The sequence below is a fragment of the Loxodonta africana genome, chromosome 16, assembly GCF_030014295.1.
Source record: "Loxodonta africana isolate mLoxAfr1 chromosome 16, mLoxAfr1.hap2, whole genome shotgun sequence".
NCBI classification, from domain to species: Eukaryota; Metazoa; Chordata; class Mammalia; order Proboscidea; family Elephantidae; genus Loxodonta; species Loxodonta africana.
The window spans coordinates 29,119,319-29,146,806 of NC_087357.1; the positions used below are offsets into that span (position 1 = coordinate 29,119,319).

The following is a 27,488-nucleotide window of genomic DNA, read 5'->3' on the forward strand; positions in this document are numbered from 1 at the left end:
GTTCAAAGCAGACAATGCTGGTGCAAACCCATCCCTGCCCCTTCCCCACCTTTACACAACTCCCTATTTTCTTCCCCTCCTCCACCTTGCCACCCTTGACTGCTTCTACCACTTCCTCCCCTCTGCCCTCCCACTTAAAGTGGCCACTCCCTGCGCCATGCTGCTGATGGGGACTGCTCCACGCTGCTGATGCGGAGGTGGTTTACTCTCAGTTCTGGCTTCAAGCCACTCCTGCCCTCCTGCGTTTCATCCATTCTACCTGTCTTTCCTCCTGCCTTACTAAGACTCTCTGCCCATTATCATTATTTAGGAACAAACATTCAAAGCCTGGACTGACAAGGATGAATTTCTTCAGGTGGTTGGGGTGGAAAACCTTAAAGGTCTGTGGCCCACAGGTGGAAGAAGGCTGAGAATCCCTACAAACTAATCCTGGCGGCCTCCGACCTTCCACAGGTGAAGTCCCAGGCAGCTGATGCTTGCATCAGATATCCGGGCCAGAGTCAGACTCAGAGAATGAGCTGAAAGAGCCAACTTATCCATTCATACATGCAAGTGCTAAAGATCACACAATCTGCACCCTTTGGAAACATCTTTGGTTCTTACTGATAGTCTATTTACTCTTATTTTAACTATCGTTCCAACAAGATTGGTTTTCTGGTTTTCCAGTCTTCAAAAGATAAAAAGCATCAAGTTAGAAAGAGGAAGTAGAATTAAAAATGGCAAGATTTAACAGCAAATACCAGAGAGAGAAAGAGAATGAGAAAATCTACAAAATGCGGATCTAAGAACTCAAAACCCAGTTGTCCACACCGCTAATCCCCCCACTTCTCACTAGCCCTGAGGGCATTACTGTGCTATAGCATCATTCGGTGCCCGACATTAATGCTCAGAGACTAAAATTATAGAAAAAAGGGAACAGGGGGCTACTGGTGTCCAAACAGGGTAAGACACTGTTTAAGAAACAGTTTAAGAAATGAGGGTTGTAAGCGACGTATTTTAAAAAATACTGAAGAAATTGATAAAATAAAATGATTACTTCTTTAAAGGGTAAACTTTGGTTACCTAAAAATTTCACTTTTATATAAAACACGTTTTTTTCCCCAAAGAAGCTGAATAAATGAGGCTCTACTCAAGTGACAGTTTTCCCTGATGATCATCAATATCTTTTCATTTTGATCATCTTTATTTGATCCTAACAGCAAACTCCTAAGGTAAGGAAAGCAGACATCAGTACTCAAGTTTGAGTGAAGGGGAAACCGAGGCACAGGGAAATTGGTAATTACAGGGAGTAGGCTGGAGCTACACAGATGCCCTGAATCTCCGGCCTGGAGCAGCAGCATCCTTCAGGGCTCCTCCCCTTCTACTTGCACTGTCTTTCATACCCAACCTTCTCTGACCTCTTTTCTTCTTCACCTAATTCTCATCCCTCCAGCTGCCCTTTTGGATTCCCTCATTTCACTGAAAGGTCCCTTCTCTGCTTCTATAGCATCTGTACTATCCAAACCAAATCAAATGTATTGCCATCGAGTTGATTCTGACTCATTGCGACCCTATAGGACAGAGTAGAACTGCCCCATAGGGTTTCCAAAGCTATAAATCTTTATGGAAGCAGACTACCACACCTTTCTCCTGCTAAGCATCTGGTGTGTTCAAATTGCCCACCTTTCAGTTAGCAGCAAGTACTCAAACACTGTACCACTAGGGCTCCTTGTGTCTTCCCTACTTGGATATAAATCTTGAAGGGGAGGACCCTGTCATATTTATCTTTGAATCCTTGGAACCTATGTGCCTAGTACACAGTAAGCGCTGCCTATATGTTAACCGCCCCCCACCCAGTGTCATCGAGTCAGTGAATTAAAATATTATTGAGCTTATAAACAACCCCATCCACCTGCGATAATGCCAAAAATTCAATGTGGAAGTCACTCAAGGGGACACAGACAGGGGTGGAGGCAGCAGCAGGGACTGTGCAGTCTATATGGACACTATCACTGCTCTGCAGCCTGCGTTTCTTTATAAACAAGCTGGTATTCTCCAGATTAGAGATGTCTCAGCTGTTACTCTTCCACGCTCCCCCATGGTCGCTGGCAGCTAGCACGAACAGAATTGAAACCATAATAATTAAGGTTGACTGCACTCTATTAACACTACGCTCTGTTAAAAAAAAAAAAAAAAGAGCCCCGGTGGCACAGCGGTTAAGTGCTCTGTTGCTAACTGAAAGGTCATTAGTTCAAACCTACCAGCTGCTCCATGGAAGAAAGATGTGGCAGTCTTCTTCCATAAAGATTTACAGCCTTGGAAATCCTATGGGGAAGATCTACTCTGTCCTACAGGGTTGATATGAGTCAGAATCGACTTGAAGGCGATGGGTTTTATTAACAAAAGAAGCTAAGTCCTTGCCTCTTAGGAGCTTAAAACAAGGCAAACAACACAGGTAAAAACAAGCACAGAAACTGTCATTGGGTCGGAAGTGTCAGGAGAAATGTCTCCAGCAAGTGAGGAACATGCGGTTTGAAAGAATGGTGTGGATATACCGAGAGAAACAGATCTGGTAGTGTGACAGAGAGCCTGCACATAGAGGAGAGAGGGGATAAAACGGCAGTGGTCAGGGGGATGGAGTCAGGGGGTGGGGGAAACAATCAGAGGGAGGGAATTAGGGAGGAAAGCAACCCTACGTACAACAGATCGAAACACTGCCCGGCCCTGCACCATTCTCACAATCGTTGTTATGCTTGAGCCTGTTGTTGCGGCCACTATGCCAATCCATCTTGTTCAGGGTCTTCCTATTTTTTGCTGGCCCTTTACTTTACCAAGCATGATATCCTTCTCCAGTGACTGGTCCTTCCTGATAATATGTCCAAAGTATGTGAGACGTAGTCTCGCCATCCTTGCTTCTAAGGAGCATTCTGGTTGTACTTCTTCCAAGACAAACTTGTTTGTTCTTTGGCAGTTCATGGTATATTCAATACTCTTCACCAACACCACGATTCAAAGTCATCAATTCTTCTTCAGTCTTCCTTATTCATCACCCAGTTTTTGCATGCATAAGTCAACTGAAAACACCATGGCTCGGGTCAGGCACACCTTAGTCTTCAAGGTAGCATCTTTGCTTTTCAGCACTTTAGAGAGGTATTTTGCTGCAGATGTGCCCAATGCAATGTGTCTTTTGATTTTTTGACTGTTGCTTTCATGGCTGTTGATTGTGGATCCAAGCAAAATGAAATCTTTGAGAACTTCAAGTTGTGAGGATTTTTGTTTTATGTTGAAGTGTAATCCATACTGAAGGCTGCAGTCTTTGATCTTAAACAGTAAGTGCTTCAAGTCTTCACTTTTAGCAAGCAGGGTTTGTCATCTGCATAACGCAGGTTGTTAATGAGTCTTCCTCCAGTCCTGATGCCCCATTCTTCTTCATATAGTCCAGCTTCTCAGATTATTTGCTCAACATACAGATTGAATATGTATGGTGAAAGGATACAACCCTGACGCACACCTTTCCTGATTTTAAACCACACAGGATCCCCTTGTTGTGTTCAAACAACTGCCTCTTGATCTATGTAAGGTTCCTCAAGAGCACAATTAAGTGTTCTGGAATTCCCATTCTTCGTAATGTTATCCATAATTTATTATGATCCACAGAGTCAAATATTTTGCATAGTCAATAAAACACAGGTAATCATCTTTCTGGTATTCCCTGCTTTCAGCCAGGATCCATCTGACATCAGCAATGATATCCTTGGTTCCACGTCCTCTTCTGAATCTGGCTTGAATTTCTGGCAGTTCCCTGTCAATACACTGCTGCAGCTGCTTTTGAATGATCTTAGCAAAATTTTACTTGGGTGTGATATGATACTGCTTGATAATTTCCACATTCGGTTGGATCACCTTTCTTCGGAACAGGCATTAATATGGATCTCTTCCAGTCAGTTGGCCAAATTTCTTGGCAAAGACAAGTGAGCACTTCCAGTGCTGCATCCATTTGTCAAAACATCTCAACTGGTATTCTGTCAATTCCTGGAGCCTTGTTTTTTGTTTTGGTCAATGCCTGCAGTGCAGCTTGGACTTCTTCCTTCAATACCATTGGTTCCTTATCATATGCTACTTCCTGAAATGGTTGAACTCTTTTTGGTATAGTGACTCTGTGTATTCCTTCCATCTTCTTTTGATGTTTCCTGCATTGTTTAATATTTTCCCTGTAGAATCCTTCAATATTGCAACTTGAGGCTTGAATTTTTTCTTCAGTTCTTTTAGCTTGAGAAATGCTGAGTGAGTTCTTCCCTTCTGGTTTTCTACCTCCAGGTTTTTGTACATGTCATTATAATACTTTATCTTCTTGAGTCATCCTTTGAAATCTTCTGTTCAGCTCTTTTATTTCATCATTTCTTCCTTTTGCTTTAGCTACTTGACGTTCACGAGCGAGTTTCGGAGTCTCTTCTGACATCCATTTTGGTCTTTTCTTTCTTGTCTTTTTAATGACCTCTTGCTTCCTTCATGTATGATGTCCTTGATGTCACTCCACAATTCGTCTGGTCTTCGGTCATTAGTGTTCAACGTGTCAAATCTACTCTTCAGATGGTCTCTAACTTCAACTGGGATATGCTCAAGGTTGTTCTTTGGCTCTCCTCAACTTGTTCTAATTTTCTTCAGTTTCACCTTGAACCTGCATATGAGCTATTGATGGTCTGTTCCACAGTCATGCCCTGGCTTTGTTCTGACTAACGTTATTGAGCTTTTCCATCATCTCTTTCCACAGATGTAGTCGATTTGATTCCTGTGTCTTCCATCTGGCAAGGTCCAAGTATATAGTAGCTGTTTATGATGGTGAAAAAGGGTATCTGCAATGAAGAAGTCGTTGGTCTTGCAAAGTTCTATCATGGGATCTCTGTCACCATTTTTATCACCAAGGCCATACATATTTTGCAACTACCAATCCTTCTTTGTCTCCAACTTTCGCATTCCAATCACCAGTATTTATTGATGCATTCTGATTGCATGTCTGATCAATTTCAAACTGCAGAAGTTGGTAAAAATTTTCAATGTCTTCATTTTTGGCTTTAGTGGTTGGTGCATAAGTTTGAATGATAGTCATATTAACTGGTCTTCCTTGTAGACATATGGATATTATCCTATCACTGACAGTGCTGTACTTCTGGACAGGTGCTCAAATGTTCTTTTTGACAATGAATACAATGCCATTCCTCTTCAAGTTGTCATTCCCAGCATAGTAGACCATATGATTGTATGATTCAAAATGTCCGATATCAGTCAATTTCAGCTCACTAACACCTAGGATATCAATGTTTATGTGATCCATTTCATTTTTGATGATTTCCCATTTTCCTAGATTCATACTTCGTACACTTTATATTCCCATTATTGATGGATGTTTGCAACTGTTTCTTCTCATTTTGGGTCATGTCACATCAGCAAGTGAAAGTCCCGAAAGCTTGACTCTATCCATGTCATTAAGGTCAACTCTACTCTGAGGAGGCAGCTCTTCTCCAGTCATCTTTTGAGTGCCTTCCAACCTGAGGGACTCATCTTCTGGCACTGTATCAGACAGTGTTCCACTGCTACTCATAGGTTTTCACTGGCTAATTCTTTTCAGAAGTAGACCGCCAGGTCCTTCTTCCTAGTCTGTCTTAGTATGGAAGCTCAGCTGAAACCTGTCTTCCATGGGTGATCCTGCTGGTATTTGAATACCAGTAGCATAGCTTCCAGCATCATAGCAATGTGTAAGTTCCCACAGTACAACAAACTGACAGACATGTAACTTCAAAAGGTTTTGCTAGATAAAAAAAAAAAAAATAGTATATCAATATATACACTACGTGGTATATCATCAATAAGTATTTGTTTAATGAATGATTATAACATTTTCATTCAGTCATACAAACTTCCTAAGGCCAGAAATCATGTCCTAAATTTGTCTTTTAACCCCCTCAGCCCCTGTGTATAAGGGTTGAACACATACTTGGGCCTCAAAGACAGACCTTTTTATGATGTAAGGAGATGTCTCTCTCCTGTGTGCCCTAAATAATATCTGCGTTAAGCATCACCAACTGGTGCCACAAAAGGGGAAAAAAAAAATCTCTACAGGCCTGGAGAATGTTGAAGTGGCTTCCTCCTGGGGGTATTTAATGCTTTCATTAATTTGGTAACAATTAAAGAGCTCAACTACAGCACAAGGACCATCTGAAAATCGGAGAAGAAGGGCAATGGTTATTTTCCAAAGTTGGGAGCCCTTCAGAGTCCAGAGCAAAGACTAAGGCCACAAAGAATGAAGGAAAGTCGGGAGGCATGGTCGAGGCTCTAGGCAAGAAACAGAAACCAGCTCTGAAAAGCATATACTCACAGCTGTTACAGGTGGACACAGCTGATAAAGTGGTTTTCAAACCTGTTTTTTGCAACTGAACCCTCTGTTCAAACAGTCTCTAAATCCCAACATAGACAGCAGGTCAAACAGGAACCTTAACAGCTCATCCAATCATGACAATCCCCGAGACAGCTGGATGAAGCCACCTTTGAAGCACTGTATCCAATCTAACCTCTTCAATTACATAGATCAGAAAACTGAGCCTCACAAAACTGGGCAAAGGCTCACAGCTAGTTTGCATCCAGTGGCCCCAGAATCCGGTTTGGGACTCCAGACACACTTGGTTGCATGAGAAAGTGGTAGGGCACAGCTCCTGTGCATTCTTCACTCCCTGTAGGTATGAATTCCAGGGTACAACTGCCCTAGGAATAAGAAAACTGGAAGCTGGGCTATGCATGAGTGAGTGAGGGTGAAATACCAATAAGGTCAAAGTACAAACGTTTTATAAACTTATTAAAAAAAACTTATTAGCCGAGCATATAAAGTTCAAAACAAGTTTACCTCGACCTATTTCTCCAATTCACAACACAAACTTTCTCTCCTTTATGTCTTTTCTCAAGCTGTCCCCACCACCTGGAACACTCTTGCCACTCGGCATATTCCCATTTTACGGCCCAGAACAACATCTATCTTCCAGGAAGTCTCCTCTGATCTTCACTAACCCATTCCAGCTGTGATTGGCCACCCTGGCTGAATATTAAAATCACCCAGAAAACTTTCTAAAAATTCTAAGTAGTAATATCTAGGCCACTCACAGAAATTCCCAGTTTAATTGGTCTGGAGCAATTGTTAATTGTTAATTCTCAAATTTTAGCAAGCATCAGGATCCCCTAGAGGACTTGTTAAAACACAGGCGCTGGGCTCCACTCCCAGAGTCTCTGATTCATTAGGTCTGGGGTTGAGGCCCAAGAAATTGCATTTCTAGCAAGTAGTCAGGTGATGACTATGATTGATGATGATGATGATGATGGTGATGATGGCCCAGGGATCACACTATGAGAACCACTAGCCTGGAGTATAGTCCAGGACTTATTAACTTTTAGGTGGTGCCAAGTGATACCAAAGTACAGTCAGAGTTGAGAATCACTCATTAAAGCCTGAAATAACCACCACCCTCCACAACCTGAGCCTGAAATCCCCTTTCCTGATTGGCTTTTAGTTAAAAGCATGAATCCTGAAGTCAGACTTTCTAAGTTAGAATCTTGGCTCCACCTCTTAGTACCTGTAGAATTGTAAGCAATTTACTTAACCTCCCTCTGCCTCAATTTTCTCATCTGGATAATAACAATACCCTTTTCATCTCATACTGTTATTATGTTATTATGGGAACTAAATGAACTACATGTATGTAAAACATTCAGAAGAGAGCCATGTGATAATAGTTAATACTACATAATGCTTACTACAGCACTCACAAGAAGCCCTGGTGGCGCAGTGGTTAAAGCAGCTGACTGCTAACTGAAAGGTTGGTGGTTCAAAACCACCAGCGGCTTCACGCGAGAAGGATGTGCCAGTATGCTTCTGTAGAGATCTACAGCCTTGGAAACTCTATGGGGTTGCTATGAGTCAGAATCGACTTGACAGCGATGGGTTTTTTGGTATAGCGCTCACATCTTCTTAAATGCAATTATATTTATTGAGCACCTGTAATGTGCCAAGAATTTACCACCGAATTAAATATATTATCTCATTTAATCCTGAAACAAACTTATTTGAGATCAGTGTTGTTAGGTGCCATCGAGTCAGTTTCGACTCAGCAATCCTGTGAACAACAGTAGGAAACACTGCCTGGTCCTGTGCCATCCTCACTATCATTGCAATGTTTGAGCCCACTGTTGTAACCACTGTGTCAATCCATCTTGTTGAAGGTCTTTCTCTTTTTTGCTGACCCTGTACTTTACCAAGCATGATGTCCATCTCCAACAACTGGTCCCTCCTGATAACATATCCAAGTACATGAGATAAAGTCTCACCATCCTCGCTCGTAAGGAGCATTCTGGTTGTACTTCTTCCAAGACAGATTTGTTCATTCTTTTGGCAGTCCATGGTACGTTCGATATTCTTTGCCAACACCATAATTCAAACGCGTTAATTCTTCCTTGGTCTTCCTTATTCATTGACCAGCTTTTGCATTTATACGGTGTGACTGAAGATATCAAAACTGATTGAAATCAGTAGTATCATTTATTTTTTCAGATGAGACACTGGAGATTTGGAGATGTCAGATTACCTAACCAAATATGAGAAAATAGATGGAGCTTAAGTTCAAACACAATTTGTCTTACTCCAACTTCAGCTGTTTGTGCACCTGAATTTTTTCTCCTTCAGAACAGCCTCCTTAAAGAGAGGCTGTAGATCTGATTAAACTGCATTTTCCCTTAGTGTCTAGCACTGTGCCTTGCTCTGCCTTTATCAACTATCTGTTGAGTAGATGAATAAATACATGAATAAGAACAATAATAATAACCCCAGCAGTATGTTTAAGATAAATACTGAAAATAGCTCCTTAATATGGTGAAACAGATTTCTTCATTTAATTAATCTCTAGGCAATTAAGTGAACAAAATCTTCATTTTATATTATTATGCTATTTTCACCACTTATCTTCAAAGTAATATTGAATCTGACAAACAGCCATCTGTGATTTGCTTGACAAGTGTGATCATCCTGTGAAAATGCTGGAGCAGCAAGTCAGAGATCTCATTCAGCTCGAAGGAAAATGGCTCCTCTAGTGGACACTTTGGGAACTTTCATCCCAAATCACAAACATCCCCTTTCTCTAAGGGATCCCTAGTGGTGCAGTGGTTAAGCACTGGGGTGCTAACCAAAAGGCCAGTGGTTCAGACCCACCAGCCACTCCACAGGAGAAAGGTGTGACAGTCGGCTTCTGTAAAGACTGACAGCCTTGGAAACTGTATGGGGCAGTTCTACCCTGTCCTATAGGGTCACTATGACTCGATGGCAATGGGTTTCGTTTTTATCTGTCTGCTGCTTGCTCCCTCCAGATTCAGGTTTCTAGACGCAGACCCTCATACCCTAGTCTATACTGTATGACCGTGACTCTTCTCTACAGCTGATTAGACCAGAGATAGACCTCAATCCAAGCTGGCTCAAAGAGATTTGTTTCCCAGACTTTGGCATTTGTTTGAGAGAATGTAACATGAGGCTTAAAGCAACTTGTCTCAGACATCTTTAACTGGGAGGCCAGAAGAAGAGAGAACCCAAGAAAAAAAATAGACAGCATTCAGTGAGATTCTGGGTAGGTCCTTTCTGAGGTCTGGGTGCATTTCTTCTCTTGGACTCTAATAACTCTAGCTAGGCTTGAAGAATTTGTGTGATTACAAAGTCAAGGAGAAGAGAGGGGTGATATAATCCAAGGCATAGTGGTGCGAGTGGGCATGCTGTAAGGGTAGGATATATCATACAAGAGCACTCTGAAGACATAATAAGGCAGAACTTGAAAAGTCACCAACCCAGGGATGATGGACTGGTTCCCACAAATGGAAGCCTACAAGCATTCCCTGCATTTTGTTTGTATCACTGGACAAATTCTCCTATTTCTAAAACTGTCGTCATTCTTTTGCTCTGGAAATAAATTTTTATAAAGGTAATCTTTATTATAAACTACTTCATTTAGAAAAGTGTCTTATTTAACTTTGTATCTTTTTCCAGTTGATGGGATGTGCCTATAACATTACAACTTGGAGCACGAGTGGCCCCAAACAGCAGTGCTCTGTGAAGATCCTCCTCCCACTTCTTCACTCATCCAGTGTGTCTTCCTGCCCAGGTTGAATCAATACACACTGCCACTCACGTAAGCTGTGAGGTAATTAACAAGAAATGCAAACTCAGAATAAAAGCAGTGCCCACTGAAACGCCCCAAACACTCAAATCCTGTTATAGAAGATGAGCAGAGAGTGGTATTTAGATTGGCAACAGTTTCTATGAAAACTTGGGCTGAGAAGGCACATCGCTCTATCATCCCCATCACCACAATCCTGGGTAGATCACCACACCAAATAAATAATTCATCTGACTTGCACACAAGTACTGAGCACCTACTATACGTCAAATACCAAAACAATGAAAGGGGAGGGAAGATGCAATAGGAGTAAGACAATGTTCCAGCTCTCTAGAAGTTCCAACTGATGTGGGAAACACAGGGAGGCACATAATTGAAAGAAAACATGGCAAGTGCTTTAGTACACTGAAGTGGGGGTATCCTGCAGGTTGTCAGAGTCCACAGGGTTGGGGTCTTATAAAATGAATAGGCAAGAGAGGCATAAATAAATCCTGCCGGTCCACCAGTGTGATCCTGTGACTTCCAGAGCAAGCATTTCCAAGTGCTCCTGTGCACTCAGCACTGGGGTCCAACAACAGAATGAGGGCCTATGGGCCGGAGGCAGTAGAGTAGTCAGTAAGGCGGACAGATGATGTAATTTGAGAGACATATACCTTCATAAAGGTATTGTTGTTGGGTGCTGTTGAGTCAATTTCAGCTCATAGCAACTCCATGGGACAGAGCAGAATTGCCTCACAAGGTTTTCTTGGCTGCAAGTGTTACAGAAACAGATTGCCAGGTCTTTCTCCTGCAGAGCTGCTGGGTGGGGTCAAAGTTGAGTGCTAAATCATTTGCACCACCAGAGCTCCTTCATAAAGGTATGGAGACTGCAGAGACCAGTTAATGGAAATCAATTAGGAATGGACAAAGCTCTCATTGCCTCAGAGTTCCCATGCTCGAGCTTGGAATGACATAGTTAGTACCTATTGGAGTTTCTCTTATCACCAAAAACTCATCAAATCCTTTGTTTTCAGGACAAGAACATGCCTCTTCAATAGTGCAGTGGTTAAGAAGGGAGCCTTGGAGTCATGGGTTCTAGATCCTAATCCTGGCTCTGCACTTTATTAGCTGTGTGACCTTGGGCAAGTCAGTTAACCTCTCTAAACCTCCAACTCACCCCAACAATCAAAACTTCCTCATTGGGGTCTGGTGACAATGAAATGAAATGATTCATGCCACATTTAGAGCGCATGCACACTAGGTTCTGGGAAACTTATGGAGCGTGTACAGGAACACATCCGTGCACACGCAAACTCTCTCTTTCTCTCTGGTTTCAGCACCTACTAATTATGGCGAAATCATCTAATAAAAACTTGCGCTGAAATGTAGTACAAACAGCGCTGGACTGGGACACAGGCCTCCATTCCAGTCATAGTCTTTACACTGACCAGCTAGCTATGTGGCTTGATTGAGTTACTGCATCCCTCTGGGTGCAGCTCTTCCTCTGCCAACTGAATGGGCGGCTCGAAGGGAGGGGCAGGGAGAGATCCAGGGATCCAGTCCATCCCTAGTCTCTGGTGCTCTGTCACTCTGTGGCTGTTGAGGAAGGACGTGTTGGGAGCTCCTCCTTTGCACTTTGTACAGCCCTTACCCTCCTGACTGTCAAGGATCTTCTCTGCTCTGCCCCAGCCCTGTCCCCTTCTCTGTGGGGAAACACATCTAATCAAGGGCATTTGAAGGCAGAGGAACCCCTGGCTGATGAGGTCCCTGAGGTGTCACTCACAGGCAGGAACCACACCCATCTGGAGAGTGCTTCGTGACCACCCTGTCCTGCTAGAGCCCACCTGCACCCGCACCTCAGCAGGCGTGGAGCGGGAGCATTGGCAGATGAAGGGGCTTCTGGGAACCGGGGAGCAGGAGGCTGAGAGGCACAACACTTGACAGTCTGCAGAGCGCTTTCATACCATTGTCTCATTTTATTGTCTTAACAGTCTTGATAGGTAGATATTATTGTGCCCACTCCACAGATGAGTAAACTCTGAAAGGTGAAGCCACTTGCCGGAGATGGTCCAGCCAGGTTAGGCAGAGCTGGACCTCACAACAGGGTCTGCGGACTCTGAGTCTGGGGCTCTCAGTAGTGGTGGGTGTTCTACGGCTGCCTCAGGTAAGCCTGGGGGGCCGCGTGTAATGAAATGTAAGATTACGTGGTAGTGACTGGAAGGGCAGGAGGAATTCAGAGTTAATTTAAAAAAGGTAAAAGGAGGGGGCAAAGATGGCGGACTAGGTGGACGCTGCCGCGGATCCCTCTTGCAACAAAGACTCAGAAAAACAAGGGAATCGATCACATACATAACAATGTAGGAACTCTGAACAACAAGCACAGACTTAGAGACGGAAAATGAACAAATACGGGCAGACAGCGACCGTTTTCAGAACTAGGAGCCAGCGTACCAGGCAGGTGACCTTCAGAGCCCGATCTGGGGCAGAGCCCAGGGGGGCAGACGGCATAGACGGGGGGCCCAGCCCTTCCCCCCCGAACCCATCCTGGGAGGAAGTCTAGCTGGTTGGCGTGGGCGGAGTAGGGGCGCAGCCGGAGGGAGAAGCACCCGGGAGATAGTGACTGATATTGGAGCAGGGAGAACAGCGTCCCAGCTGGGGACCTGTCCTGCCGGGAGTTTGGCAGGAAGCAGGCGGGGCGCGAGTGGGGGGGAGGTCAGCTATATTTCCCTAAAGCGACCCCGGGGCGGGGCCCACACGTTCGTGCGGGAGGACGCCCACCCAGTCCACGCGTGCGGCGCAGCGAACTGGAGGGAGAAATCCCCGGAAGTGACTGGTCTCAGAGCGGGGAAAACAGCGTCCCAGACGGGGAGCCATTCCGCTGGGATTTGGGCGTGCGCGCGGGCGGGACACGAGCGCGGGGTCCAATTATATTCTCCTGAATAGACCCTGGGGGCGGGCCCACCCGTTCATGCGGGAGATGCCCACCCAGTGCGCGCGAGCGGTGCCACGCACCGGAGGGAGTAGTCCCCGGGAGGAAGTGACTGGTCTCCGAACAGGGAAAGCAGTGTCCTAGCCGGGAAGCCGTCCCGCCCGGATTTTGGCGGACGGGGGCGGACTGTGAACGCAGTGTTCAGCTCTATATTCTGTGGTGCTACACTCCCAGCTCTCTGATCCCTCCCCCACCCTCCCCAGGCGGCTCCATTAACATCCGAATACCCGGAGACAGAGGGAGAATTCAGATAGAGATCTGATGGCATTTTTTTTTTTAGCTGATTACCTGGAAAATCTAGTTTCCCAGTGATGGCTCGGAGACAGCAGTCCATATCAAACCACATAAAGAAACAGACCATGACAGCTTCTCCAACCCCCCAAACAAAAGAATCAAAATCCTTCCCAAATGAAGATACAATCCTGGAATTATCAGATACAGAATATAAAAAACTAATTTACAGAATGCTTAAAGATATCACAAATGAAATTAGGATAAAGCAGAAGAAGGCAAGGAACACACTGATAAAACTGTTGAAGAACTCAAAAAGATTATTCAAGAACATAGTGGAAAAATTAATAAGTTGCAAGAATCCATAGAGAGACAGCATGTAGAAATCCAAAAGATTAACAATAAAATTACAGAATTTGACAACGCAATAGAAAGTCAGAGGAGCAGACTCGAGCAATTAGAATGTAGACTGGGACTTCTGGAGGACCAGGGAATCAACACCAACATAGCTGAAAAAAAATCAGATAAAAGAATTAAAAAAAATGAAGAAACCCTAAGAATCATGTGGGACTCTATCAAGAAGGATAACTTGCGAGTGATTGGAGTCCCAGAACAGGGAGGGGGGACAGAAAACACAGAGAAAATAGTTGAAGAACTCCGGACACAAAACTTCCCTGACATCATGAAAGATGAAAGGATATCTATCCAAGATGTTCATCGAACCCCATTTAAGATTGATCCAAAAAGAAAAACACCAAGACATATTATCATCAAACTTGCCAAAACCAAAGACAAACAGAAAATTTTAAAAGCAGCCAGGGAGAAAAGAAAGGTTTCCTTCAAGGGAGAATCAATAAGAATAAGTTCAGACTACTCAGCAGAAACCATGCAGGCAAGAAGGGAATGGGACGACGTATACAGAGCACTGAACGAGAAAAACTGCCAACCAAGGATTATATATCCAGCAAAACTCTCTCTGAAATATGAAGGAGAAATTAAGATATTTACAGAAAACACAAGTTTAGAGAATTTGCAAAAACTAAACCAAGACTGCAAGAAGTGCTAAAGGAGATTGTTTGGCCTGATGACCAATAATATCAGGTACCAGCACAATACAAGGTCACAAAACAGAACGTCCTGATATCAAGGCAACTCAAATAGGGAAAGCACAAAAACAAACAAATTAAGACTAATTCTAAAAAATAAATAAATAAACAAAATAATACACATAACAGGAAATCATGGAAATCAACAGATAAACGATCACAATAATCAAAAAGAGGGACTAAATACAGGGAGGCATTGAACTGCCAGATGGAGAGGGATACAAGGCGATATAGAAGGATACAAGTTAGGTTTTTAATTAGAAAAATAGGGGTAACCACAAAAAGGAATATCAATTCCATAACTCAAGAAAAAAGCCAAGAAAAATGTAACGACTCAACAAACACAAAGTTAAACATTATGAAAATGAGGATCTCACAAGCTACTAAGAAAAACATCTCTGCTCAAAAAAGCATGTGGAAAAATGAAATGGCCAACAACACACATGAAAAGGCATCAAAATGACAGCACTAAAAACTTATTTATCTATAATTACGCTGAATGTAAATGGACTAAATGCACCAATAAAGAGACAGAGAGTCACGGACTGGATAAAGAAACACGATCCATCTATATGCTGCCTACAAGAGACACACCTTAGACTTAGAGACACAAACAAACTAAAACCCAAAGGATGGAAAAAAATATATCAAGCAAACAATAAGCAAAAAAGAAGAGGAGTAGCAATATTAATTTCTGACAAAATAGACTTTAGACTTAAATCTGCCACAAAAGATAAAGAAGAACACTATATAATGATAAAAGGGACAATTGATCAGGAAGACATAACCATATTAAATATTTACGCACCCAATGACAGGGCTGCAAGATACATAAATCAAATTTTAACAGAATTGAAAAGTGAGATAGACACCTCCACATTTATAGTAGGAGATTTCAACACACCACTTTCGGAGAAGAACAGGACATCCAGTAAGAAGCTCAATAGAGACACAGAAGACCTACTTGCAACAATCAACCAACTTGACCTCATTGACTTATACAGAACTCTCCACCCAACTGCTGCAAAATATACTTTTTTTTCTAGCGTACATGGAACATTCTCTAGAATAGACCACATATTAGGTCATAAAACAAATCTTTGCAGAATCCAAAACATCGAAATATTACAAAGCATCTTCTCAGACCACAAGGCAATGAAGCTAGAAATCAATAACAGAAAAACTAGGGAAAAGAAATCAAATACTTGGAAAATGAACAATACCCTCCCGAAAAAAGACTGGGTTATAGAAGACATCAAGGAAGGAATAAGGAAATTCTTAGAAAGCAACGAGAATGAAAATACTTCCTATCAAAACCTCTGGGACACAGCAAAAGCAGTGCTCAGAGGCCAATTTGTATCGATAAATGCACACATACAAAAAGAAGAAAGAACCAAAATCAGAGAACTGTCCCGACAACTTGAACAAATAGAAAGTGAGCAACAAAAGAACCCATCATGCACCAGAAGAAAACAAATAATAAAAATTAGAGCTGAACTAAATGAATTAGAGAACAGAAAAACAATTGAAAGAATTAACAAAGCCAAAAGCTGGTTCTTTGAAAAAATTAACAAAATTGATAAACCATTGGCTAGACTGACTAAAGAAAAACAGGAAAGGAAACAAATAACCCAAATAAGAAACGAGAAGGACCACATCACAACAGAACCAAATGAAATTAAAAGAATCATTGCAGATTACTACGTAAAATTGTACTCTAACAAATTTGAAAACCTAGAAGAAATGGATAAATTCTTGGAACAATACTACCTACCTAAACTAACACATTCAGAAGTAGAACAACTAAATAGACCCATAACAAAAAAAGGGATTGAAACGGTAATCAAAAAACTTCCAACAAAAAAAAGTCCTGGCCCAGACGGCTACACTGCAGAGTTCTACCAAACCTTCAGAGAAGACTTAACACCATTACTATTGAAGGTATTTCAAAGCATAGAAAAAGACCGAATACTACCCAACTCATTCTATGAAGCTACCATCTCCCTGATACCAAAACCAGGTAAAGACATCACAAAAAAAGAAAATTTTAGACCTATATCCCTCATGAATGTAGATGCAAAAATCCTCAACAAAATTCTAGCCAATAGGATCCAACAACACATCAAAAAAATAATTCACCCTGGTCAAGTGGGATTTATACCAGGTATGCAAGGCTGGTTTAATATCAGAAAAACCATTAATGTAATCCATCACATAAATAAAACAAAAGATAAAAACCACATGATCTTATCAATAGATGCAGAAAAGGCATTTGACAAAGTCCAACACCCATTTATGATAAAAACTCTTACCAAAATAGGAATGGAAGGAAAATTCCTCAACATAACAAAGGGCATCTATGCAAAGCCAACAGCCAATATCACTCTAAATGGAGAGAACCTGAAAGCATTTCCCTTGAAAACGGGAACCAGACAAGGATGCCCTTTATCACCGCTCTTATTCAACATCGTACTTGAAGTCCTAGCCAGGGCAATTAGGCTAGACAAAGAAATAAAGGGTATCCAGATTGGTAAGGAGGAAGTAAAGCTATCACTATTTGCAGACGACATGATCGTATACACGGAAAACCCTAAGGAATCCTCCAGAAAACTACTGAAACTAATAGAAGAGTTTGGAAGTGTCTCAGGATATAAAATAAACATCCCAAAATCACTTGGATTCCTCTACATCAACAAAAAGAATACCGAAGAGGAAATAACCAAATCAATACCATTCACAGTAGCCCCCAAGAAGATAAAATACTTAGGAATAAATCTTACCAAGGATGTAAAAGATCTATACAAAGAAAACTATAAAACTCTGCTACAAGAAATTCAAAAGGACATACTTAAGTGGAAAAACATACCCTGCTCATGGATAGGAAGACTTAACATAGTAAAAATGTCTATTCTACCAAAAGCCATTATACATATAACGCACTTCCGATCCAAATACCAATGTCATACTTTAAGGGGATAGAGAAACAAATCACTAATTTCATATGGAAGGGAAAGAACCCCCGGATAAGAAAAACATTACTGAAAAAGAAGAAGAAAGTGGGAGGCCTCACTCTACCTGATTTCAGAACCTATTATACAGCTACGGTAGTCAAAACAGCCTGGTACTGGTACAACAACAGGCACATAGACCAATGGAACAGAATTGAGAACCCAGATATAAATCCATCCATGTATGAGCAGCTGATATTTGACAAAGGACCAGTGTCAGTCAATTGGGGAAATGATAGCCTTTTTAACAAATGGTGCTGGCATAACTGGATATCCATTTGCAAAAGAATGAAACAGGACCCATACCTCACACCATGCACAAAAACTAACTCCAAGTGGATCAAAGACCTAAACATAAAGGCTAAAACAATAAAGATCATGGAAGAAAAAATAGGGACAACCCTAGGAGCCCTAACACAGGGCATAAACAGAATACAAAGCATTACCAAAAATGATGAAGAGAAACCAGATAACTGGGAGCTCCTAAAAATCAAACACCTATGCTCATCTAAAGACTTCACCAAAAGAGTAAAAAGACCACCTACAGACTGGGAAAGAATTTTCAGCTATGACATCTCAGACCAGCACCTGATCTCTAAAATCTACATGATTCTGTCAAAACTCAACCACAAAAAGACAAACAACCCAATCAAGAAGTGGGCAAAGGAGATGAACACACATTTCACTAAGGAAGATATTCAGGCAGCCAACAGATACATGAGAAAATGCTCCCGATCATTAGCCATTAGAGAAATGCAAATTAAAACTACGATGAGATTCCATCTCACACCAACTAGACTGGCATTAATCCAAAAAACACAAAATAATAAATGTTGGAGAGGCTGCGGAGAGATTGGAACTCTCAGACACTGCTGGTGGGATTGTAAAATGGTACAACCACTTTGGAAATCCATCTGGCGTTATCTTAAACAGTTAGAAATAGAACTACCATACAACCCAGAAATCCCACTCCTTGGAATATACCCTAGAGATACAAGAGCCTTCACACAAACAGATATATGCACACCCATGTTTATTGCAGCGCTGTTTACAATAGCAAAAAGCTGGAAGCAACCAAGATGTCTGTCAACGGATGAATGGGTAAATAAATTGTGGTATATTCACACAATGGAATACTGCGCATCGATGAAGAACAGTGACGAATCTCTGAAACATTTCATAACATGGAGGAATCTGGAAGGCATTATGCTGAGCAAAATGAGTCAGTTGCAAAAGGACAAATATTGTATAAGACCACTATTATAAGATCTTGAGAAATAGAAAAAACGGAGAAGAATACATACTTTTGTGCTTACAAAGTGGGGAGGGAGGGAGGGAGGGAGAGGGCTTTTTATTGATCAATCTGTAGATAAGAACTGCTTTGGGTGAAGGGAAAGACAACACTCAATACAAGGAAGGTCAGCCTAATTGGACTGGACTAAAAGCAAAGAGGTTTCCGGGATAAAATGAAAGCTTCAAAGGTCAGCGGAGCAGGGGCTGGGGTCTGGGGAACTTGGTTTGAGGGGACTTCTAAGTCAATGGGCAAAATAATTCTATTAGGAAAACATTCTGCATCCCACTTTGAATTGTGGCGCCTGGGGTCCTAAATGCCAACAAGCGGCCATCTAAGATACATCAATTGGTCTCAACCGACCTGGAGCAAAGGCAAAGGAAGAACACCAAGGTCACACGACAACTAAGAACCCAAGAGACAGAAAGGGCCACATGAACCAGAGACCTACATCATCCTGAGACCAGAAGAACTAGTTGGTGCCCGGCCACAATCGATGTCTGCCCTGTCAGGCAACACAACAGACAACTCCTGAGGGAGCAGGAGACCAATGGGATACAGACCCCAAATTCTCATGAAAAGAACATACCTAATGGTATGATTGAGACTAGAGGAATCCCAGAGACAATGCTCCCCAGAACGTCTGATGACACAGGACAGGAACCATCCCCGAAGACAAATCATCAGGCATGAAAAGGACTGGTCAGTGGGGGCGAGAGAGATGCTGATGAAGAGAGAGCTAATTAAATCAGGTGGACACTGGAGAGTGTGTTGGCAACTCTTGACTGGAGGGGGGATGGGAAGATAGAGAGAGAGGGAAGATGGCAAAATTGGCACGAAACGAGAGACTGAAAGGGCTGACTCAATAGGGGGAGAGCAAGTGGGAGAAGGGAGTAAGATGTATGTAAACCTACATGTGACAGACTGATTGGAATGGTAAATGTTCACTTGAAGCTTAATAAAAATTAATTAAAAAAAAAAAAAGGTAAAAGGAATTGAGACAGCTTGGAAGAATGTTTTGTGGGAAGTTCTAGAGAAGAAACAGAAAGTAACTAGGTGTATTTATAGACTAATAATGTGCAGAAGGGGGGAAAAATGTGCTGCCTCCGGCAATTCTCATTAAGTTAATGGATGTTGCCAATTACCGTGGTAACATTTTTAATTGTATCTCAGCTCTGAAGAGAACAAAATCCGAATTTCTTCGTCTGTGCCTCAGGACTGTTGGGGTCACACATTCTGGGACATTATACCAGAGCCCTGTGGTACAGTGGTTAAGAGCTAGGCTGCTAACCAAAAGGGTGGCAGTTCAAATCCACCAGCTGCTCCTTGGAAACTCTATGGGGCAGTTCCACCCAGTCTTATAGAATTGCTCTGAATCGGAATCAACTTGACAGCAATGGTTTTTATACCGGTGTAGACATACCTGCCTAGAGTCTATACTAACAGCCTTACTCACAGCTATTCCTGACTCCAATTGGGGTTGAGAGGAATCATTAGAAAAAGGGCATCTGCTTTATGGGGTCGTGTATAAATGGAAATGGGTCTAGAAGGAAATAAGTTGTAATCGTGTGGGAACCTCAGGAAGAAGGCAGCAGTGACAGCACCCCAAGGATGACGTAAGGACAGCTAGTATTCCTGCGCTGCCTTACGGTGGGCAGCTCCTGCGCTAACACGGTGCTCTGTGTGCTATTTCACTTAACACTCACAATAACTTAGGTGATTATGTGGATGATGGCTGCCCCGCCCCTGGACTGTAAGTTTCTTGAAAGGAGGTCCCTCACCATGGTAACTTCACTTTCTATCACAGAGCAGACACACAATCACATTCTTGCGCAAAGGACCAAAACTCCTACAATTTCTATCTGCGTTTTACCATTGCAGGACTTGAGGCTCAGAGGGGCTAAGAGACTTGTCCAAGTCACCACATCTAATAAGTGGCAGCTCCTGGACTCAGGAATCTCTTGGTTAATTGCTCAACTACTAAACAGAAAGTTGGCTATTCAAACCCATCCAGATGTGCCTTAGAGCAAAGTCCTGGTGATTTTCCAAAAGGTCACGGCCTTGAAAACCCCATGCAACACAGTTCTAGTCTGCACACATGGTGTGGCCATGAGTCCGAATTGACTTGAAGGCAACTGGTTTGTTTTCTGGTTTCCCCAGAGTCAAAATCAGGTTGGACAGCCTTGGCTCCAGAGCACACCCTGAGATGCGCAGTCCCAGGCTGCCTCTCTCAGTCGGAGAAAGAGGGAGGGAGGGGAGACAATGACAAACGTGTATTGGTCAGCTCTTCTGTGCCAGGTCCGTTATCTTCTTTATATCACCTAGTCCTAAGAACAAACCTATCAAGAATGCATGGTCCATACATGGCAATGAGGAAACAAACCCAAGGTTTGTCAGTTAGCAAAGGAGAGGAGGAAGGATTCGAATGATTCCACGGCTTATCCCCACAGAACGTCCCCTTTCTACATGGCTTCTCAGAGTTAAAGCTCAGAGACCAAGCAGCATCCTGAAAACACAAGGCTGTGAGTGGGAAAAAAAAAAAAGTGGGAAGTGGGGCTTCCTATCCTCCCAGATGAATCCCCCAGGCACAATTTGGGAACAAATTTTGGCAGAGGTTAATCTTCTCTGATGTCCCCCCATCCCTGACCCCAGCTCCCCTTTCAGTATTTCTTTCTGCAATTTCTACACCCAGCATCCTCATGCTTCATGCTGGGTGACCCCACACCCTCACCTCCAGCCCCAGGATCTAAGGTAGTCCCCCACTCAGGCCTGCCTTCCTGGGTAATACTCCAAGCTCTAAAATCAGCCCCCAGGGCCCGATGGAAATGCCCAGACCCTCAGCCAACATCAGCCAAAGAAAACTAATTGAATGCGTGAAAAGACTTCCTTTATCAAAAAGCAAATGTATCTTGGGAGGGGCAGCAGAGCAAACCAATGCTAACCAGGCGACTTACTATGTATTGCCAGTCATTGGACACCTCGCGCCCGGCATCGTTCTCTAAGCATCTAAGGGATACGTGGGTGGAACACTCTCGCTGCCCAGGCCTGGGAGGGATGCAGCTCTAAGTGCACACAGGCATGGCAGCACGCCCAACATCCCTGCACCTGGGCCCTGGACAGAGAGCTCTTGCCTGAAGTCCAAGCGTCCCAGTTTAGAAAACTAAATCTGGCTGATCTGAGGAGCAGCCGTCTTCGCTTCAAAGTCCTTCCTCAAGTCAACCTCATTCAGTGTGTTTTCTTATAAGGAGGTGAGAGAGTACAACAGTGTGAAGCATTCAGAGACCAGGGTTCAAATCCTAGCCCTGGCCAACAAGCTACGTGACCTTGACATGGTTCCTGATCTCTCTGGGTCTCAGTACTCTCATCTCTGAAACTGAGAATAATAACAATACTTGCCTCATAGGGTTGTTGGGAGGATTAACCCAGGCAATAAAACGGCACTCCTAGCGCAGGATTTGACTTACTGACCAGTTGTTGCTGAGTTGATTCTGACTCACGAGTAGAACTGTGTCCCACAGGGTTTCCAATGGCTGATTATTTGGAAGCAGATCGCCAGGACTTTCTTCCAAGGTGCCTCTTGGTAGACTCAAACCTCCAGCTTTTCATTTAGCAGCGGAACACGTTAACTATTTGCACTATCCAGGGGCTCCAGTACAGGCCTAGGAGTACTCAGGACATATCAGCCACAAGGGTTTCTGGTCTCCCCAGTGGATCATCAGGCTTTGGCCCTCACTACTGTCATGAACACCCCACACCTTCTCAGCACGTCTGTGTAGACACTGCTGTAGGCGCATCTTCTAGTTGACGGGAGAAGAGGCAAAATCACCCACTGCGCGTGTGCACAGCCCTGGCATGGAGCAGCATTGCGGTGTGAGATATCGCTCACGCCTGCAGCCGTCAGCCTGGCGTAGGGCAACCCAGGGGAGGAGCAAGAAGTCAGACCCTCTGGGACAATTAAAATTCAACTGAACCAGACACTCTGGAATCCTCTCTTGGGAGTCGTTCTGCCTAGTCCAGGGCTGGGGCAAGATCACTTAATAGGCCCTTTTTCATCTTTAATCTCTCTGATTCAGAAAGTTTACAAGATCAGTTGCTAAGAGGGCTAATGTGAGGAGATGAGGCAGCAAGTTGCTCAGGGCCCAGAGTCAGCTAATTCTTTAGCTTCTAACTAGAGCCCACAGGGACCCACTTAGATAAAGCCTGAGAACTCCTTGCCTTGCTCAATCGCCCCTCCCATCCCCAAACCCCCTGTAAATAAAGAATTTGAACTGCAACCCAGCAAGAATGGCCTGTCAGCCTCAAGCCAGCCAGCACTTCCCAGTAATCTCAGGGATATTGTCCTTAAAATACTTATGCTTCTCCTACCACAGGGCTCATGAGTTCAGAGCCAGCTCCTCTCACAGTCCTCACACCAAGGGTCTCAGATACCTTGTGTCACTTGAATCAATGCAATGTGATGACAGAATCAATGGGCTCTCTAACCATGTGGATTTAAATTCATTGCTACCACTGTCTACCTGTGTGACTTTAGCCAAGTTATACTGCCTCCTAAGCTTTGGTTTCCTCATCTGAAGATGGGGATATCACCACCTGTCAGCTTGCCATACTGTGGTGGCTTGCATGTTGCTATGATGCTGGAAGCTATGCCATCAGTATTTCAAATACCAGCTTGGTCACCCATGGTAGACAGGTTGAAGTGGAGCTTCCAGGGTAAGACAGAATAGTAAGAAAGTCTTGATGATCTGCTGCTGAATGAATGAAAACCCTGTGGATCACAACAGAATATGTTCGATATGGTGCTGGAAGATGAGCTCCCTAGGTTGGAAGGCCCTCAGAATATGCAGTGGCTGGAACAATGGACTTGAGCATGCCGACTGTGAAGAAGGCATAGGACCTGGCAATGTTTCATTCTGTTGTATATGGGGCTGCCATGAATCAGAGCTGACTCAGTTGCAACTAATAAGAACAGATGAGAATAACAATGGGACTTTTGGGCAATTAATAACGTAAGTAATGTGCTTCACACAGTACCTGGCACTTGGTAGATGCTAATATCATCATTCTCTGTCCACTCTGCTTGGACCACCTGGTACCATATACAGTGTATGTTCAAGGATTAAGTCAAAATGTACCAACACCATGAAACTCTCATGTTTCATGGGAAAAGCAGGACTATATCCAGACTTCATTTTAGCTAGGGTCCTAGTAGCTGCTGCATCCCCCAAAAGAGAAAGCAACAGCCTTCTACATTCTTTTATTCTCCTCCTGTCTCCTTTATTCCCGTAATAAGTTAAACACCCCCAATCCCCTCCCACAAGAACCAAAAGACAGGAACAACGCCAGCTGATGACAGTTCTACCGAATGACTTGGGCGAACAGCACAGAAGAAAAAGTTCCTCCCATCCAGGAGACCTATATTTACCAACAGGAAAGAAAACCCCAAAAGGGAAGTAGCTCACACCAAATGGTCTGGAGAATACATCCTTCAGGATCCTTCAATTTCCCTAACAGGACACTTGTTACTCTTCCCTCATCACTGTCTGGGCATTTTCCTTAATGATGGCAGAATTAAGCTAAACTTTTTCTGCACAATTGGCTCTGGGGGATTCTAGAAAGCCTCGGAAGGAAGTTTCAATTTGTTCACTTGCTGAGAATGAATTCTGCCTCATATAACTCCTGACAAATGGCCATTTTTAAAGGGTTTGTTAATTTCCAATGAGCAAATGGCACATCAGATATCTTGTTTATTCAACAGATGCTCCTGAGCTAAACAAATGGTTCTTGTTTAACAAACATGGAAACATCTTGTCAGCTTTGCCGAGATCATCCTGTTTAACTACCAAGGGAGGGTCCTGTGGTTTGTGAAGAAATATGAGCTGTCTCCTTCCCATGCAGGGCTCTCTAAAGGGCTAGGGATGTTGGTTTCATTCAAAGAGATGATGTTACATTCCTTGGCCAAAGTCTGGGAAGCAGCTCTCAGACAAGACAAGATCAGTTAAAAGTCGAGTCGTGTTCCAACTTATGGTGACTTCACGTGTATCAGAGTAGAGCTGTGCTCCGGAGGGCTTTTAATGGCTTACTTTCCAGAAGTAGTTCATCAGGCCTTTCTTCTGAGCTGCCTCTCGATGGACTCCAACCTCCAATCTTTGGGCTAGTGGCCAAGAGCGTTAACTGTGTGCACCACCCAGGAACTCCCTCTCAGACAATGGACCTGGAATTTCTTCCCTTCTCTGAGATGTCAGGTACTTCTGATTGATGTCTACGTGACCTAGAAACCGCCACGGTTATGAATCTTAAAACAGCCCTAAAGAGATTTCATCTCACTCCAACAAGGCTGGCACTAATCCAAAAAACACAAAATAATAAATGTTGGAGAGGCTGCGGAGAGACTGGAACACTTATACACTGCTGGTGGGAATGTCAAATGGTACAACCACTTTGGAAATTGATTTGGTGCTTCCTTAAAAAGCTAGAAATAGAACTACCATACAATTCAGCAATCCCACTTCTTGGAATATATCCTAGAGAAATAAGAGCCTTTACACAAACAGATATATGCACACCCATGTTTACTGCAGCACTGTTTACAATAGCAAAAAGATGAAAGCAACCAAGGTGCCCATCAATGGATGAATGGATAAATAAATTATGGTACATTCACACAATGGAATACTATGCATCGATAAAGAACAGTGAGGAATCTGTGAAACATCTCATAACATGGAGGAACCTGGAAGGCATTATGCTGAGTGAAATTACCCATTCAGTGCTGTCGAGTCGATTCTGACTCATAGCGACCCTATAGGACAGGGTAGAACTGCCCCATAGAGTTTCCAAGGAGCGCCTGGTGGATTCGAACTGCCGACCCTTTGGTTAGCAGTTGTAACACTTAACCACTACGCCACCTGGAGTGAGATTAGTCAGTTGCAAAAGGACAAATATTGTATAAGACCACTATTATAAGAACTTGAGAAATAGTTTAAACTGAGAAGAAAACATTCCTTTGTGGTTATGAGAGGGGAAGGGAGGGAGGGTGGGAGGGGGCATTCACTAATTAGATAGTAGATAAGAACTACTTCAGGTGAAGGGAAAGACAGCACACAACACACGGGAGGTCAGCACAATTGGACTAAACCAAAAGCAAAGAAGTTTCCTGAATAAATTCAATGCTTCTAAGGCCAGCGTAGCAGGGGTGGGGGTTTGGGGATCAGGGGACATCTAAGGCAATTGGCATAATAAAATGTATTAAGAAAACATTCCGCATCCCACTTTGAAGAGTGGTGCCTGGGGTCTTAAATGCTAGCAAGCAGCTATCTAAGATGAATCAATTGGTCTCAACCCACCTGGATCAAAGGAGAATGAAGAACACCAAGGACACAAGGTGATTACGAGCCCAAGAGGCAGAAAGAGCCACAAGAACCAGAGATTACATCATCCTGAGACCAGAAGAACTAGAGGGTGCCCGGCTACAACCGGTGGCTGCCCTGACAGGGAACACAACAGGGAACCCCTGAGGGAGCAGGAGAGCAGTGGGATGCAGACCCCAAATTCTCATAAAAAGACCAGACTTCATGGTCTGACTGAGACTAGAAGGACCCTGGTGGTCATGGCCCCTACACCTTCTGTTGGCCCAGGACAGGAAACATTTCCGAAGCCAACTCTTCAGATATGGATTGGACTGGACAATGGGTTGGAGAGGGATGCTGGTGAGGAGTGAGCTTCTTGAATCAGGGGGACACTTGAGACTACGTTGGCATCTCCTGCCTGGAGGGGAGATGAGAGGGTGGAGGGGGTTAGAAGCTGGCGAAATGGACACGAAAAGAGAGAATGGAGGGAGAGGGTGGGCTGTCTCATTAGGGGGAGAGTAACTGGGAGAGTGAAGCAAGGATTATATGGTTTTTTGTGTAAGAGACTGACTTGATTTGTAAGCTTTCACTTAAAGCACAATAAAAATTATTTTTTTAAATATAAAATAAATTAAAAAAAAAAAAAGAGCCCTGAAGGAGATACTCGTCTGATACACAGAGGTCGTACACAATCACGGTTGAACTCTCAGCTTTGCAGTAAGCTCTGCCATTTACTAGTTATGTGAACTCGGACTGGTTATTAACCTCTCTCAACCTCAGTTTCCTCATCTGTGAAACAGGGCTAATAATGGCACCAAAGGCACAGATACTGTATTCATACCATTAATCCTAATTACATCAACTACTATATCAGTAGGACTCACCTTACTTCAGGGACTTTTTAAATAGAGCTGAACCCAGGAATGAATCTAAGGGGCAGAGAGGAGGGGAGCTGGGAAGAACCCAGTTACTATGGCCTCCGTTACTCAGAAGGAGTAAGTATAACATGTGTGATAATGTGCTGGCTCAGTGACTTGAGTCAGAAATGAAATCTAAACAGAAAGTGAGTCCTTCCAAGCCTCGGATCTCCAGCCTGATACCATAATTACCTTCAGCCGGAGAGCTAGGGCCCTGGCTAGACTGGGGGTAGGGGTGGGGTGAGGAGGGCTGAGGAGGACTGGGAAGGAAGGCAAGGTAAGAGGCCAGCTTGCCAGGGGTGCACAAGGACACATGGAGAGAGATGAGAACTGACCTCTGTCAAGTCTGAATGTGTGATGATAAATCCATCTGCCTATGGGTCCAGCAGAGTACATGGATTAATTATCTGAGGGATAGCATTTCAGAGCCTCCCTGCTGGACTGCA

The 27,488-nt window shown here is 43.4% G+C and overlaps 1 protein-coding gene across 1 annotated transcript in view; it reads right to left on the reverse strand.

Moving 5' to 3' along the window:
• SORCS3 (sortilin related VPS10 domain containing receptor 3) overlaps positions 1-27,488 on the reverse strand; it is a 663,735-nt gene that overhangs the window by 162,065 nt on the left and 474,182 nt on the right. The window lies entirely within an intron of this gene.